The sequence below is a fragment of the Malaya genurostris genome, chromosome 3 (assembly GCF_030247185.1).
Source record: "Malaya genurostris strain Urasoe2022 chromosome 3, Malgen_1.1, whole genome shotgun sequence".
In the NCBI taxonomy this organism is placed as follows: Eukaryota; Metazoa; Arthropoda; class Insecta; order Diptera; family Culicidae; genus Malaya; species Malaya genurostris.
Genome location: NC_080572.1, coordinates 11,113,840 through 11,132,675, shown reverse-complemented (window position 1 = coordinate 11,132,675; position 18,836 = coordinate 11,113,840). Strand labels below are relative to the sequence as shown.

Below are 18,836 nucleotides of genomic sequence, written 5' to 3'. Positions count from 1 at the left end.
AATTCAGGAATTTGATTATGACACTATTTCTTGTTCGGAAATTAAATTCTAGTTCAGAAAGAATCCAGATCAAAAACTTATCCTGAATTCTGAAGTTGAAAACCCAAACCAGAATTATGGATTCGAATTCCGAACATAAATTAAGAAACTAAATTCAACCCCAAAGTCTAGTCTAGAAAAGAGCTCAAGAATCCAGAATTAGGATACAGTTCTAGAGTTATAGCTTTAATTTCTGCACCTGTTATCTGGAACTAAATTATAAACCTGAAAATAAGCTCTGAATTCAGGTGAGTAAAAATCTAGGTTCTGAATCACTGACTGAAGCCTTAAATCAATGAAACTCTAGGTAGCCAGAAAAAATTTCCAGGAGCCAAGAGCTATTCGCGTGCTGTGCGAACGACTGTTCAACGATTTTAAATGTTAGTTTTGCCAATCAACAGATGAAACGAAATAAATTTTACTACATGGAATGTTTGAGAATACAATATTTCATACATTAATAAGATTTTAGCGACAAGCTGCAATATCACTCTATTTTTATCTGGTTATTTTTGTTTGCCTAACGATATATCATTGATTTTTTACGAGGGGTACTAATTAGATAGCAACTGATTTTAATGGTTATTCAACTTCCGAACTGTGACTGATGAGATTAAAAACCTATTAGGTCATCCGGCTATGAAACTTTAGTTACAATTTAGTATCAATCTCAAAGTGCTTTCTCTAACTCGGTCGAGTGAATCATCGAAAAAAAGCTCTTCACAAACCCCACAACGTACGATTTCGAATAATCTTAGGCGTAGTAGTCACTTCATTTCTGTCCAGTAATCGGACATAATGCGTTTGTTTGTTTCACATGAATCATTCGTGGCCAATTTGATTTCCGTCTGTCGTCAGTCAGTATGTGAAATATGAACAGTTCTGAACATGACTCATTCAGTTAGTTAATTTCCATGCCTCCAATGCGTACATACGTGAGGTGATCAAACTCACAGTAGACACACCCCCCTTCTTCGAATTGAAAACTACCACACTTGATTGCAACTCACAGCGGCTGCAGTTCCTTGATCGCGCCGAATTAGAAACTTGCCTCCGTAGGAACTGGTAGGCGTACCAATGAACTACGTAGTATTTTTTAGTTTCGTCGAAATTGACTCATCCACTTCATATAACATGTCGATTTTCAATCGCTGGAACCGAGATTGTTATCAATTCCCTGTAAAGATGCGAGATCTACCCTGCGAAACACAGTGGGAAATACGCCGCGCAAAAACTGAAACGTCATTCATGTTAGCTAAAAATTAAATTTTTATGTCAGTCCCTTTTTCACCTCAACCCGCCGTCAATCGCGTGATAGCGTGAGCTGACTTCTGGGAGTGCCCCAAATGGAGACGTTAGTCTTTTGCTGTGGCGTGACTTTCGGTAAAGGTGTTACTAACTGTTACGTAATATTAATCAGTTTGTCAATTAGCTCTGGTATTAGTTGATAGCAATTGTCGTATTTTGTTAAAGTTCTGTAGAAGGCCTTTTTCGTACGTTGATTGATTAGTTTCTGTCACAGTCTGTGTCGAATTAATAATAGCTTCACGGCAACGAGGTAAAAAAAATACTTTTTTGAGTGATTAGCGATGGCGAAATAGTAAAAGCTTTTAAAAATAGTGGAACTTAATGGAAACATTTTTGTTTATCGACGAAGGTTAAGATATTTCCTAGGAGTTTCAAGGAGCAATGAAATTCGTAACAAGTAATTAATGGTGAAATCCTCAGAACTGAATTATTGCGTCACCCTAGCGAATATTTGCTGTGAATAGTGCCATTAGCAAACAATAAAGCTATAGGTCATGTTTCGCTCGAAAATGACGCGATTATGAGAGCGAGTATATCAGTTTCTCCGAGACGCTTCGGCAATAGGGTAGACAACCGCCCAGTTTTTAGACCGTTGGAACAAATTTCATTCTTGAAGTTATGTTTTCATATATAGTTATTCACAGTGGCATCCCGTGACAAAATTTACGGGTTGTGCACTGATTATGTGGTATGGCATGAGGTGCACATGAGGACGATACGCCACTGGCTATTCATGATTTGTTTATTTGTTTGCTTGTTCCATCTGACAATAAAAGTCTTAATGAATATAAGGTCAAGTTATAAAATCGAGGATTGCGACACTTTCTGAACAAACTTATGCGATGATTCACCAGAATCGAATAAATTTTCAACTAGGGAGAAAGTTCGAACACACACTGCAATAGATTCGTTGGCTCCAAACGATGTCCGATGGAATCTTCGTTGTAGCAAACCTGTTGATCGTAGAGTTCGTTGTGAAACCCGGAGGTCGATGAGAGACAGGATCTTTGGAGAGTCGATTTCGACGTTGATAATCTTCGCCATAAACGCAGGTTGTTGAATCTTTCTTCGTCGTTCCATGGTGTCAAGACCTAACAGGCGACATCGATCAGGGTACGGTGGCAGATCCAACGGATTTTGCCAGGGAAGATCTCTTAACGCAAGCCGAATAAATCTTTTCTGAACACGCTCAATCCGCAAGTTCCAAACGAGTTGATATGGACTTCATACGAAACTAGCATTTTCCAGCAATGGCCGCACTAAGGAACAGTATAACGCCTTCAAACAATGCAAAACAAACGAATCCGAGTTGTTTCGTTGCTTCAGATATTAAAAAACGATGAACGATGCTGATGCAGGCGACAGGTGTGAGTTTTGCATCCAATACAACACCAAGGTTGACATTTGGCAATGCTGATCACAAGATGGTTTCGTCGACACCATGCGACAAATTCATCTAGCAGTTTTTGAAGATGCACGCAGTCCTCCTCGTTACGAATTACTAAGTACAGCTTCAAGATTGATATTGATGGCAACATGAACTTTTACATAACATCCAAGTATCTATGACAGTGCTATTTTTCAAGTGTTGAAATTTGTTTTGTTGTTACTTTTGGAAAACGGTCCAAAAATTGAAAAAAAAACGAAGAAAATGGTCAAATTGAAAATTTTGTACCTGTTAGGAGTACTATTTTTTGTATCTTAAGGGAACCGGTTTGTGCTAAGCGCACATGACTATTTGCATTTGTTTTACGTTTCATTTTCGACTCATCAGTGCATTAACAGTTTATGTAGAACCGCTAGTTCAACCTCGCGGTTCAACATAAACTGCTTGCGCTTTTCAGTCAGTCTTCCGTGTGTGTTTTTTTTACGCCAAAATACGTACGTAATGTTCTTTGAGTATGTCGTTTTCAGCGGAAGGATAATTTTGCCCAATGACGTTTCACCGAAAGGGAATGTCTTTTTCGCAGAATCATACAATTGTCTTAAAATCGTGTTGTAATTGATTTAAAATAGAGGAAAATGTAAAATGGTAGTGTTCAAGCTCATTTTGTTGACCCATAAGTATACATCTGAAGTAATGTCTCTCTCTATCTCTCCCCTAGTGTTCGGCTACCGGCACCCTTTTATTTTAAACTTATAACTTCTGACTAAGTGCACATTATGCGGACATATATACATCAATGGAAAGCTAAAGTCCCTCGCTAACAACTGATTAAGCAACTAAGTTGATTTATTTGTTTGGGAAAACTTTACTATCAATTTAGTAAAGTGATAAATTTTGGTCATTTCAAAAAAGGTGTTCGGTTACCGGCACCCCAAGAAATTTCGCTAGAAATGGAAAAATATAAGTAAAGACTGCAATTATTCAAAGAAAAAAACGGAATTTATTCTTTTGGGGGGCGTTTTGGACAAAAGTAGTTCATTGCCTGATGGTGACTTCGTCTTGGCTCTCTTGGTCGATGATTTGGATGGTGGTGCCTTTGGTGTTGATCTGACCGGCCTTCCACCGGCTTCACGACATTGAATACGTTACTGCAGCCGAATTTATTGGCTTCTTGTCCACTAATCAACGTTTAATGGCATTAATCAGTGCGTTAAAATTCATTTTCCTTGACTTTCACGATTTGTTTGGAGTCGCCATGGATAACGGAACCAGGGAACCAACGTTTTTACTTATATGACGGATTTTTTGAAGCTGTCAATTTGTACACGTGTTGCATATCACCAGAGATGCCAGTTAGTACAATAAGTTTAGCCAGCGAAAATAAAAAGAGCGCGTCAATTTAAAAAAGTTTTTTGTGATGGTTTTCACGTAATTAAAATTTTTTTTTGAGCGCAGCAAAAAGTACAAGCGTCTGTTTGCGTCGGTATTCGGCACAAAAAGAACGTGCTGCTATCATACACACATGACATTTGTCGGAATGACGATATCTGCGTTCTGTCAAAAGTTATGGTGGGGTGCCGGCAACCGAACACCTTCCCCTACCTATTTGAAATGACTGATAAATTCATCTTCCCGTGTTTAATTCAGAAAGAATACTTTCTTGATCGAATTTTTCAGATGTATTTATGATCCTTAAAATGGAATCAGCATGGAATTAATCAGCAAAACTTGTAGACTTATCCGACCTTGCTACTATTCGTGCAGATATAACTAAAACAAAGAAACCCAACTTTGAGTAGACCAGGCAGATTGTCTTGGCTTCGGTTATATCTAGCAGACATAAAAACGATAAAATGATTTTGATTTTTGATTTTCTCATATAGAAAAAAAGTATATGCAATCACTTGAAAAATAGACTAGTAATATTGGTCAAATGCCATTCGACTCAATTCGTCGAGCTGAGCAATATCTGTGTGTATATGTATGTGCATTATTGTGTTAATCTCACTAGGCTTTCTCGAAGAGGGCTGAATCGATTTTCACAATCCAAAATTCAAATGAAAGGTTTCCCATACGGAATTCCTGAATTTCATTCGGATTCGACTTCCGGAATTATAGGGTAAAGTGTGTAAAAAATTTCATACCATCACTCAATCGGTGGAACAAAAATTTTCTGAATTCTACTCCTATTGGTAGCCATTATCAGCATCGGTCAATCAAATCAAATCACTTTCGTCAGAAATGGCAGAACCGCTATTCCCAATCTTAGGTTCAATTGAAAGTTCTTATGGTCCTACCAAAAACTGCATCAAATTTTCGGATTCAACAAAAATTTACACCGTCATTTAGAGTGCGATGTCAATACGAACCGATTTCGATTGTAGCGGATCTCGGGTTCCGGTCCTGGATGTACCTGCAATAATGGAACTCACTTCGTTTTTTTTAAACATGACCTAACCGATCAGAGAACTGTTTCAGTAGGTTATAAGTGTTATAGATTGATATGAGAAAGGCATCATTGCACCACTAGATGGATTGAAACAGACATTAAAATAATAATGCATTGTATGCGGCTCTAGCGATCACTTATTTACTTATGCTAGCACGTTTCGAGCACTAGTTTTGATATTTACCAGAAAAAAATATTCCAACGCTTCCCCAATTACCAAAAACAAAATCTGCAGTTGAAACTTGGGACAGTAAAACAGACGCTGCACTCGAATGAAATATTGTATTGCATTTACAGTCGTTTTATCATATTTAAAAATAAGGCGATATTTATGCTCGGAACGATATTTTCAATTGAAAAATTCTTTCGTTGAAATTATTCTTTCTTCGAAACGACCCTTTCGGCGAAAAAACTGAAAATTGATTTTTTCAGCGAAATTCATTTTTCGGTGATAAGACACTTTCGGCGAAATTACTTTTTTGGCAAACGACTGCCGAACGTTCATTTGGTGTATGTCGTATTCTGTCGTTCCTGAAATTATTCTAATAAATTAGAAAGTTTGAGCATCAACCGCTAGAAGAAATTCATTTTCGTAGCAAACATTTCCGCTACAAGTTCAAGGTCATCATCAATCGGTTCGGTACCCAACCCTATTACGGTTAGCAATCAAGCTGCGATTCCCGGTATTTCATGTCAAATATATGTGGATGGCTTTATTCCTCCTTCCACCGTCCACCGACACGACACCGTCTCGTCAGTTGGCCCAGTCTGCTTACATACAGACAGCAAAGTAAACGAGCGAAACTGTCATGAGGTAGGTAGAGAGTCGAGACGCCACCGCAGCTCGGATCGTATAGTTGGTGGTGGGACCTCTCCGAGACGGCTCTCTATCAAATGTGATGTGCTACCTACGAAAGAGAAAGCAGGAAAGTGAGTGAATCAGAGTAGGCCGGAGCTGACCTGATACCACCAGCTGACTGATAGCACACCGCACCGCACTCTTCGTCCCGCCTATTGCAGGCCAGGAGCTCGATTCGAATGCTTTACTCACAAACCACTGTCAGTCAGTTCGCATTCGGTTCTAGAGCAGATGCAACGATTTTCCGTCTGTTCTCGTTCTTCAATGGGCAGCACATCACAGCCCCCGGTGTGAGACCATTGCCAGTGCAGGATGACATAGTTTTGCGTTGGACGTTTCTTACTCTCATTTCGGTTTCTAGTCATTCAATACTGTGATAAATTGATGAGTGATTATTGAATAATCAATTTTAATTGTGTTAGGAACGTTACCAACTAGTAGATCCTAGGATCAAGTGATTGTGTACTGAATCCACTGTTTGGTGCGGGTGTGAATGGTTTTTTGAGGGAGAGAGAGATAGAGATAAAGAGAAGGACGCTTATGCAGTGGTTTTCAGTGGTAGGAAAGATGCGATTTAAGTGGTTAAGTGGTTTCATTTTCTTCGGTTCTGGAAAAGGTAATTATTGTAAATTGAGAAATAATTGAAATATGGGTTTGTTGAGGGTGTTATTGGGATGGTTTGGGTCTGACAGGAACTCGAACGATAGAGAAGATTTGAAATTGGAAAGCCGATGTTTGGGATGGCATTGTGACCATGTAAATTTTTTTTTTTAGTTGTTTCGTTGTCACTCGGAAATTGTTAGTTGTGTAGAATTAGAAAAATAAAAACAACTTTTCTGTCATGTTTTCAATGGCAACTATCATTAAAAACATGACAGGAAAGTTGTTTTTATCTTTCTAATTCTATTAGACACTATTTCTACAAAACTAACAATTTCCGAGTGACAACGATTCTGGAGAAAATGCATAGAAAAATATGCGCACCTTTTTTGAAAATCTTGAGTCCACACGAATTGTTTGCTATACTGAAGACGTATAGAAAGTTTTATTCAATTCGGAGAAATTGAAGTCTGATGACTTGTTACCCGTTTCTGGAGTTGATTTTATCGTAAAACCAGTTGTTTTTTGTGACTTATTGTTTATGTTGCTGGGTTGCCTCATTATTGGTTATCAAAAAGCATGAAGATGAACCTAAAAGATCAGTATTCCTTTTGAAGCGATTTTGAATGTCATATTCTGAAGAAATGTGTTGTATTGCTTGACCTGTTTGAATTATATAACTGAAAACTTAAATTTCACTACGTTTCGTCTTCAATTGTCAGTGCATTGTAGTTCGAATTTAACTACTACGGCATCACAGCAGCTCAACATAAACCGCAAAGCAGACGTAAAGTTTTAACATGCTTAGGCAATACTGGAATGTTTTATGCGAAGTATATTGTCGTTCGTGACGTCTCAACCTACATAAAAATGGGCGATTTACTCCGGATGTCGATTTTTGGAAAAGAAAACCGGAAAAATCAAAGAGGTCCAGGAAATTTAATTTAGTCTGGATAAACCTGTAATTTTCACGAAATCTTCATTCGAATCATGGAAAATATTAGAGATTTTCTTTACAAAGATAATATTCTTTTATACACAGAATTTTCAGTTTCTAGCTACTTTGCATTACTCCTTAACAAAAAAAAACTTCATATCGATTGTAACTCAACAACAGAATTAAATTTTTTTTTTCGATTATTACGATTATTATTTTTCTCAGATGGCTGTAAAGTCCTAATAATAAATGTTGCAAAAGAGGTTAGCATCAAGAAATATTGCCTCAAATATTTGGTGTGTTTTCTCAGATATTTCCCAACATAAAAACACTCAGTTGAAATTAGACAATTTTCAAGGTAATCAAACAGAAACTGAAAGAATTAGTTGTGCATCATTCGGTTTTTACTCAAGACAAAATCAGGGTATTTGAACAGACACTATGTTCTCTTTCATATGAAAAAAGTTAATTTTCGATAAAATGATGAATTCGGCACATTGGCTTTCGTAATAATTCCACAACGAAATTATCTATATTTCTATTACTATTGAATTCGATTTATCTCATTCCGGTTTTAACCTTTTTGGTGGTAATATTTCTCTACTTTTTCGTAATATTCCAAATGTGCCACGACGGGTTACTGATGGGAACTTATAGGATCAATTTGCATGTGTGGGTGAGTGTTTCTTCCATCTGTCTCAACTTTAGTGTTGCACGTTTAGAGATGAAACTTTCTCTACGGAAGATAAATTTCGCCCACCTGGGTTCGATTCTCAGCCCCGCACATAGGGTCAGAAAGTTTGCTGGTCCGAAGAGACGAATGACCTCAAAGTTAAAACCTCTAAAATTAAAACAAATTTCGCGCTAACTCTAACAAATGTTGGCCGTAACCTCTCAGATTTGAATGATACTTTCTTGAAATATAGACTTTGTTACAAAAAGTCACTTTTCATATGTTTTTCTTCGCTGTAGCATCACTTTTACATAATATTCTTATCCTAATTTAATTCTAACATAGTCACAACGTTTTGAATTTATTAAAACATATTCTCTTATAGCTAAAATATCATCTTAGGTAACTCGCCATTAATTATGAAATCTACTCGGAAATATTATTTGAACCAAACGATTAACTTCTATAAATTCAACGATTTAGTTTTAGGCTTTGTTAAGACGTAAAGCCGTCTTGAGCTAGTTTTAATATGATCAGTATCTAACGGGGAAACAGATTGGAAAACCGACATGTGAACACAATGATGTAATGAAAACCGCGAAAATGTTACCGCAGAGACGGGACTCGAACCCGTAGCTAACTCCTAACCGGGGAAATTGTTTTACCAATTAAACTACCCTGCATATGAAAACACATGAAGAGAAAGTCCAATTGATTGGACGAAACTAAGCATGCTTCGCTCTACTTAGCCACTACGGTATTCACTTACAGTCCCGTATCAACGGAAACAAATTCAACAGAAACTCACATCCAGTCCCCTGAACCATGCCTTTGTCGATATTTTCGGAATAATTAGGTGCATCCACCGACCCAGATCATCTTTATCCCAAGAAGCTTGCCAGCTGGCAAGTGTTTTTTGGCGAGACGAGCTATAGAATTCGTTGAAAGCAATCGGTCTCTCATAAATTTCACCCTCAATAGCCCCACGTTTGGCTAAAATATCGGCTCTTTCATTGCCAGGAATAGAGCAATGAGCCGGGACCCAGACTATAGTGATTAGATAATTATTGTTCAATATGTCATTCAGACACTGTTTTATTTTGCCCAGGAAAAACGGTTCAGTCTTGCCAGTCATGTTTGAGCGAATGGCTTCAATTGCACTCAGACTATCTGTGAAGAGGAAATAATGGTTTGGAGATAATGTGACGATTACACTCAAACTATAATGAACTGCTGCTAGCTTTGCTATATAAACAGATGCAGGTTCTTGAAGCCTAAATGAGGCCGAAACATTATTGTTGAACATACCAAACCCTGTCGCTTCTTCAATTCGCGATCCGTCCATGTAAAACATTTTCTCAGAGTCAATATGCCTGAACTTACTTGAAAATATTTTTGGGATTTCCGTCGAGCGTAGATGATCCGGGTCTTTTCATATGTTGTTATTTTAAAATTTATCCAAACTGTCTTTTGAAAGGGGCCAAAGTTTTTCAACCAATTTTTTTCAAATAGTTATTTTCGGAAATCCTACAGAAAGTTTTTACAAAATCAGTAAATTTTTCGAGTGAAAATACCGGAAAAAATCCTTACCCAGTGCTACACTGAAAAAAATTGACTAAAAATTTAAAATCGATTTGCAAAAACAGAACATTTTACATTTTCATAACATTTTGTCCGAACATAGGTGATTATGATTATAATCCTTAGTATATATTGCAAGATGGGCACTTCTGAGGAAAACAAGTTTTTCTAACAAAAACTATTTCTTGTCCAATCTGAATTTTTTATCCAGTTTCTTTTTATCCAAAACTAAGGTAAACTGAAAGTATTTTTTTTGAAATAAATACCTTTATTTCATTGACTATATACATAACATAAGTTTTTCTTATCCGTAGCATCCACAGTACATAGTACTTTAAACCAAATACATTTCGAATATCATATTAGTATGTTGGTATTCATTAGTTAATCTAAACACTGTTTTTATCAAACGATGTTATTATAAATTACATTTTTTCCGTTTATGGGCTACTCTGGCCGAGGGGGATTTGCTATTATAAATTACATTAAATAAAATACATTTATTTTGTACATGATCTTATAACTATTTAGGTTTGTTTGTATCAGTTCATTACTTTTATTCAATATAAGATTGCTGGCTATTGGTTGAACTCATGGAAGAGAAAGGGGTCTAACATAAAATAAAATTTGAATTGGAACTCCAATGGAAATGATAAAGAAGTTTCATGTATGTGAGGTCACGACAAGCAAGAATGTCGCAAACTGGGACATTGGATAGTCTACCTTGAGTACGCAAGGAGCTGAAAGTCATTATCATCCAAGATTCCAATGAAACTCAATTTGTGCGATAATTACATCGAATAGCCTATTGCTAGTCGCCCGATATTAGCTAAAGGATAAAACAAAGTTTTTGTTAGAAAATCTTTTTCCACTTAAAAATGTCCATCTTGCAACAGATGGAAGGTTGACTGGGAACATAATTACCGGACTTGGGACCAAATTCTTTTTTGCAAAAATTTGGAAAAAAAGTCTAGTCTAGTGGCTTTTTGTGACAAAGTGTATACGTCAAGAAAGTTTCAATGAAATCTGAGAGAGTGTTGCAAACTGCGAAAAGTATTTGGTGCGAAATTCGTGCTTTAGAACCAAATTGCTGTTGAAAACATATCTTAGAGGTGCAGGGTTGTTACGGTCGCGCGGATTTCGTCGTTTCCGCGGTTTTCGTGATTTTCGCGGATTTCGTTCGGTTTCTGCTCAGATTTTTATACGATTTCGTGCGAATTTCAAGAAACATTGTTTCACATGTGTGAATCATTTGTTAAAAAAAAGTTTAGTTTTATGAAACCCCAAAAAATTGTAGATGGGCGAACGTTTCAGCAATTGGTCGAGTTGGCCGAATTGAGGAATTTTCACCTTGATAATACCAAAATTTACGAAGAGGTGGCTCTAGTAAATAGTTTCTTCAGTGGACAAAACTTAGATTTTATGCTCTGTGATCTCGAGTTAGGCAAGAAAAGTAACGAGAAGAAAGAGCTAAAACGTTTATCTAGTGCTGGACCCGACGGGATTCCATCCATGGTGATAAGAAATTGTTCTAATAGTTTGTTAGTTCCACTATCCACAACAACTCTTTGCGTTCTGGAATTTTTTGTGAAATATGGATTCTAGAAACACCGAGGTCTCTTTTTACGCGGTGCGTAACTTCGAAAATCCGCGTAAAAAACCTTATAAATCGGAAGATTTTTTTTTGATGCCAAATGTCTTAGAAATGCATGAAACGTCCAGATCTGGTGCAATCTCAAATATTTTTTTTGTTGTAAAAGTTAACTTTGGGACTTTGGAAATCCGCGTAGATAAAAAGCGCAAAATGGAAAAATTTTTTTAATGCCAAAGGTCTTAGAAATGCATGAAAAATTTTTTTGATCGTGAATTTTCTAAGTGTGAACCGATTTCTCTGCTACGTTTGACAAAATCAATCATTACACAACGATTTCCAAGTTAAGTAGACTTTGATTTAACGGATTTTTTTTAATTGGCTTCGATCATATCTAACTGGTCATGAAATGATAGTGAAAATGGAAGACTATATAACCTGACCATTTGCTGTTACCTCTGGAGTTCCTCAAGGAAGTCACTTTGGATCGTTCATAATTTTATTGTATCTCAACAATCTAAATTTTTCGATCAAGCGTATGAAACTATCGTTCGCCGATTACTTTAAAATATTTCATATAATTAGCTGATTCAGAGTTCCTACAAGAACAGTTGGATAATTTAACTAATGTGTGTAACATCAACATAATGGTTTTAAATGTCACTAAATGCACAGTATGAATTCAAGTTCGACTATACTATTTCACGAACTGTTCTCGAACGCGCAGCGTCTGTTAAGGACCTGAGTATTCTTCTGGATTCCAAGTTAAATTTTAAGGAGCACATAGATTTTACTATCTCCAAAGAATCGAAGCAAGTAGGATTTATGTTATTTAATTTATTTAAAACTATTAGGATTTTATTTTATAGTTACTAAAAAATCCGTTGATGTACATTGCTTGAAGGCTCTGTATTGCGCTTTAGTTCGCTCAACTCTCGAATATGCTGCTGTTATCTGGTCACCTTATTAACAAAACGATATCCAACGCATTGAAGCAATTCAACGCAAACTTTTCCGATTCGCTCTCCGACGTTTTCCATTAAGATATCCTTTAAACTTACCGAGTTACCATGACCGCTGCAAACTGATTGGTCTCGATTTATTATCTGTCCTTCGCGATATTTGTGAGGCTAGTTTTGTGACTAGACGCGAATTGATTGCGAGCTATTGCAGTTGTTACAACTAAATTAGAACTAATAATGGATATAACGAGTCCTTTTACCAGTATGTGCCGTATATTTAACAAATGTTTCAATTCTTTCGGCTTCCATTTATCAGGTAATGTTATCAAGAAATCGTTCCTCATGTTGTTGTCTCATTAGATTTAGTTACTATAGAGGCACTAGATTTAAGCAAGTGTATTATTTGTAGGATTGTAATCTGTTGATGCAAAAGGTGAGGAGGTTTTATGCTTGCTGGAGAACAAGTTTAACAGAAACTAACTCCAGTGGACTTTTTCCTGCTCCAAATAAAAAAAAGATGAGGAAGAAAAGAAAGACATTCAGAGTAAAATCCGACAACAAGGGAAGGCACTGTCTCAGAAAACAAAAGCTAAATAGGAGGCGATAAATAATTGAAACTGAAATTATAAAGATTGAATCAGATCATCGTGATGTGGTCTACCTAAGAATTTTTCTTACAGAGAAGGAAAAGCTTGCCGAAATCTTTTTAACTTCTTTCAAAACCACAAAATGAAAGAATTAAAATAAAATCGTTTTCATGGGGTTTCTTAATGTGACGTGTTGTATTTGTGTATATTGTGTCTATATAACAAACCTAAGCAGATTTTTAGATTATATTCAAGTGGATTTTCAAGTTCTGCGAAGTCGAAAACTAAAACGCGCGAAATCCGGTGGTGTAAACGAGCCAAAATAGTGGTGCAAAACGCTTCGCTCGAAAGTCACGCGGATTAGTTTACAACTTCGCGCGTTTTAGTTTTCGACTTCGCGCGTTTCGATTTCGAAATATTTCGTAACAACCCTGGAGGTGATACTGAAGAATAAATAAATGAGTTAAATTAGTCGAATTACTACTTCGCATCCAAAAGTGGTTGATTACGTATACATTTCCACGATCAAAATGGTATACTTTGCGTTCAAAAGAAGAACCAATACGCCGAATAGGCAACTTCTGAATCGACGGTTTCAATTTACTACGCACTATGCAAAGTAAACGGAAAAATGGTTTACCACGCTAAGCAATGTGCTCTCCGATAGTTAGTCTGATGTTGACTACTACTACGGGGGGAATTACTAGCGGATGAATTTAAGAGTGTGGGTGTCCCTTCTCTGTTCGAAGGCTATTTGAACTTCCTGACGTTCGTTATAGCTCTTGGTCTTATCACTACGATTGCCTAACGCCTGTCTCATTGTATTGTATTGTATTCCCAGTACATTCGCTTCATATTTATTTGTTTATTTGTTAAAATACTTCAACTGACAATTAAAAGTCTTAATGAATAACACGAAGTCCAAACGACAAACATATGAGTCACAGTTGTGTTGGGGTTGTCACGCGGAAAATCGATCAATTAGGAAGCTTTGCATAGAAATCAGTTAAATCTCCACGTCTTCTAAAATATTTCTAATGCAAGATGGTAAGGTTAACTGAAATGTCTTTTTTCTTCAAGATATCCAAGACTACTAAATATCCAAGACTTGCTAGAATTATTGCAATCATTTGACGTAAACTAATGGCATCTTCGTTTTTAATGGTAACACTACACCGGTGTAAGGTAGAAAAGGATGCTTTGATTACACCCAAATTTGAACGAGTAAAGTCACTGCAACGCTACACCGGTGGTGCTCTAGATAGGTACATTATTGAACCTCCCTCAGTGCCCTAACAACATCCCACAGTCGCTGGACGATTTCTTCGAAGTGATGCAATTCGATTAAAATCGGATGGGAGTTTGTGGTTTTCGACTGCTACTGCCGGAATTGAAAATGATCAATAGTGAGCTGCTGTCCTCGCGGATTTTGCCAACCCACGCGGCTTTTCATACTCATGGGCAGCTGGTCCTGATGCATGGGAGCGATATTTTCGGGAGTGCATGAATAAAATTCATTGTTCAGCCCCGTTGCATTAGGGATAGGGTCGGTGAGTCAGACCCCGTGATTTGCAGCTGCGTTCGTTCTCTAGTCACCTCGCCCCGTCTTGTCAAACGCCCTCCCCGAGTTGAGTTTCTGTAGAATCAGCTGCTCTTGTTACGACTGGCGCGATTAGGCGAGCCTGTCGGATCCTGTTGAAATGCTGATATGATTGGAGATTCGGAATCAAGCACGATGGGACGTGCCTCAACTTGTTACGATGTGTCTGACTTTCTACGGATGTTATTGGCTCAAACAGTAATCAGTTTATTTTTACTTTGATACGCATATGCTGCAGTGTTTATATATTTTCGTTGAGGCGTACTTCCGATTCGAGAATGTCATTCCCTCGCTTGCATCGCGAATGTTCGGTTTGCTTTTAAATTGTTATCAGCAGCCGCGGATGTACAACAACATTCGATGATATTTGCCTGGGAGTTTGATCGCCTTGTCTTTTGCTGCTAGGAAGTAACGATTGAAAATATGAAACTCTATAACCAAAAAAAAAAAAAAACAGTTGCTTTTCATGGTTATACAGGGGTCAGTTAAGTTATAGTGATGATGAATATTCGGCCAAAATATGCATTGTTCTATCAGTTACGTTTTGATGTGGCAATTATTTTCAACAATATTCAGTACCAGAAGCTTGACATTAATGTTAAGTGGTGTTATGATGCCTTTCTCATATAACTCATTTATTCATTAATATATCTAAGGAATTTTTCAAAAAACTTTTCTTTGAGTATTGAATAATAACAAAAAGCTTTTTCTATTATTTACATAATTTTTTCAATTTCTAACAGTTTCGACCCAAGGTAATAATTCTTCATATTTTTACATTTTTGCTCTAAATGACGGTTTAAAATTTTAAACGCATCTCACCCTGTTGTTCCGGAATCGGAATTACCAGAGTTCCGTTTTAGAGTTTAAGCTACTACTTCCGTTACTTCCCGAACCGGGAAGCGGTATAGCTGAAATATTAATTAAAATAGTGTTGAACCAAATTTAGAAGCACTTTTACGTTGTTGCGATAATGACGATAGGATAGGTTGCAATTTCAAACACACTACTTTGTCTACCACCAGATCTGGATAAAATTTCACATCAACGTATGAAAACATAATACTTTTCATTTAAATTTGAGTTTGCGAAAATGCACCTTCTCATTACCTCCGTAAACAGGAACGATGATCCGATATACCAAAAATCAACGTGTTTGGTCATCAATTAACCATACTAGCCCAATTGAAGAATAATAAAATTCGGTAGGGTTATTGGGATTCTAAGACCTTTTGAGCGGTTTCTGAGAAAATCGAGTGCACTTTTTAAATTCATTTTGCACAATTTATCCTGTAACACCGGAATCGGAACTCGGATCCAGGGGGAACCTATTGTACTATAAGGCCTTTAATTCGAAACTCAGTTGAGTAAATCGGTTGAGCTCTCTCAGAAAAAATCAAATGCACTTTCTTTCATTTCTTTTTTGCACATTTTATCCCGTTACTCCCTAACCTGAAGCTCAATTCGGGTAAAATTATATAAAAAATTATGTGATCAACAGACATTTGAATATAAATTTGTGGCAATCGGTCCAACCATCTCCGAGAAAATTGAGTGCATATTTTTGTTACATACACATACAGGCAAAATTAAAATCAATCAAAAATATTTACAAAAAAAACATGACCTTCGCATTCATATGGAATTTGCGTAGTCATTTCATTTGTTGTTTACAATGCAATTCCGAAAATACTGCAGTATAAGCGTTCATGGTAAACTGTGTAGCGGTTTTCAGATTCGTTTGTTGGAAAGGAACGCTAAATCTTCCGAGGATAGGAGCTTCAATTTATGAACAGGCTTTTCTTTATGATGGCGCAGATATTTTCGATAGAGAGCCATTTCAACGCGACTTTGATGCAATGCATCATTGTCCATTTTAAGCACTTTCGCATGTATGCGAAATCACTGCTCTGAGAAACATTCCCAAATTTAAACTTTTATTGAATGTTTGATAGTGACCTGAACGAAATCGGTACTGTTTCCCAACCAGACACGCTTCATTCGAACCCACGTTTTCAAATAGCGGTAAAAACAGTCTAACCCAAAAGCGGTAAAAAAGTCTAAAGTATCAAAATCGGTTATGTGCCCTAGCACAAAAATTGACTAACCCCTGAATGACCAAACCTGCATCGACCAGAAAGAGTCGAAAACACGTTTTCGTTCGGCACAATACTGACGTGCATTTCGATGCAAAGAAAAAATTTACGTCTGCTTAGCGGTTCAAATTTTTGCATAAAGCAGTTCAATTAGAACTGCTACGCATTGATGAGTCAAAGACGAAACGAAACCATATCAAGTCTAACCCTTTTAAAAAGAATGTCTAGATCAATTGTGGAAAAAAACCTGTTTTAATCCACTAGGTAGTGGTGTAATGATACCTTTCTCATATCAATCATGCTATCACATATAATACTGTGGTATTCTTCAAAATAATTTTCTTCGATTCTTAAAAGAACAACCGAAATCGAATTGTTTGACCGTCTACTGATAAAAACTATCTATCGGAAAAGAATTGAGGTCGATTCAGAAAACTTTTTACGGTTTTTCGCTCTTTTCAGTGATGGTTTCAGTGATTCAGGAATTACGTATGGGACCACAGGACCTTTCATTTGAACCTAAGTTTGGGAAAATCGTTCGCGTTCCTAAGTTTGGGAAAATCGTTCTATGAGAAAAGTTAACACATTTTTTTTGCACATTTTACCCCATAACTCCCGAACCGGAAGTCGGATCCAATTAATATTCATGAATTTTTTTATAGGACCTTAAGACCTTTCATTTGAATCTAAGTTTGTAAAAATCGGTTCAGCCATCTTTGAGAAAAGTTAGTTCACAATTTTTTGCACATTTATCCCATAATTCCGGAATCGAAAGTCGGATCCAAATAATATTCAGGAATTTTGTATGAAACCACAAGACCTTTCATTTGAATCTAAGTTTGTGAAAATCGGTTCAGCCATCTCCGAGAAAAGTTAGTGCAAAAAAACGTCACACACACACACACACACACATACACATTCACATTCACAGACATTTTGCGTACTCGACGAACTGAGTCCTCGGTTCAAAAGTCGGTTTTCACAGTGATTGCATAACCTTTCTATTTGAGAAAGGCAAAAAAAAATATGCAAAGAGGGTGCTGCCAAAATTTGATCATGTTGGTGCGAAATTCGTTGCTCTATTGTGATTTCTTTACACTTTTGGCTTATAGTGGTGACAATGCTCAAATGTCTCACAAGACTGTGAAATAAATGTTTAGAAAATATGTCAAGACAAAGGTTCTGGCAGATAAATCTAGAAAATATTCAATAAATGTCGTTAAAACTCAACCAAAAAATTTACTTCGAAAATCTTAGTATGCTTTTTTTCCCCGAGCTTAAAACAGAATGTTGGGAATTTTGTGTGTCTAATTATTCTCAAATACCACTTCGAAGTGCATTTGAAATTGATAATGTTGAAACGTTTTGCTAGAATCGACAGTTGGGGATGGATTGGTTCACTCTTCGTGTTTTCAACCTTGTTTTTGTGATTGTTGTATTGTAATTTTAGTGTTTATGAAATGTTTTACCGTTTGTGAACTCGTTTCGTTTGTTAGGACACCAGATAAATTGAGGATTGAGTACTTGAGTACCTGAGGCAACAGGTCTAAAGGGTTGGCGATTCGGTTGCAGTTATTTGAAATTCGCTGCTAGTATGCCGTTATTTGATGCTTGATAAAAGTTGTTGAATTGACTTCGTAAGTAGATGACTCTTGGCAATGAATTTCGTATCATTCCGTAATGCTCGGGTGTTTCAGACTACTTTCTGGTTCTCGTTTGTGACCTGGTTTATGTTATATGCTGCCCTTCAATTGTTTGCGCATTGAGACATCTTCCAGGATTGACATATTTGGTTGAGGTTTGAGTTCTGTTGGTTAAAAAAAACACATAAGTCATAAACTTAGTGAAGCTTTGGAGTCATTAAAAATTTGAAAAACTTAAGCCTATGAACAAATTTTATTTTTCAAAGTCGAAATCATCAGACTCAAAGAAAACAGTGCGTATCTTGCCTAAATCGTTGGCCGCTACAAATATTAAAATTCTCCAGACAAGGGACGCGAAGTGATGAGTACGATAGTGCGATTCCAAAATTATTGTTCACCGAGCTTTTATTCCATGATGTGATAGATTCGGAAGGTTGTAAAAAAAATTTCCCGTTATGGAGAACTTTTTTTAATCAAATGATTTCTAATGCGTTCGACGAGAGACTCGTTCGCGGGGTTAATTT

General features: G+C 36.7%; 1 protein-coding gene across 4 annotated transcripts in view; it reads left to right on the top strand.

The window, feature by feature from the left end:
• The window catches only part of LOC131439146 (putative uncharacterized protein DDB_G0277255), a 70,025-nt gene that overhangs the window by 33,735 nt on the left and 17,454 nt on the right, over nucleotides 1-18,836 (top strand). The gene's annotated exons all lie outside the window — the stretch shown is intronic.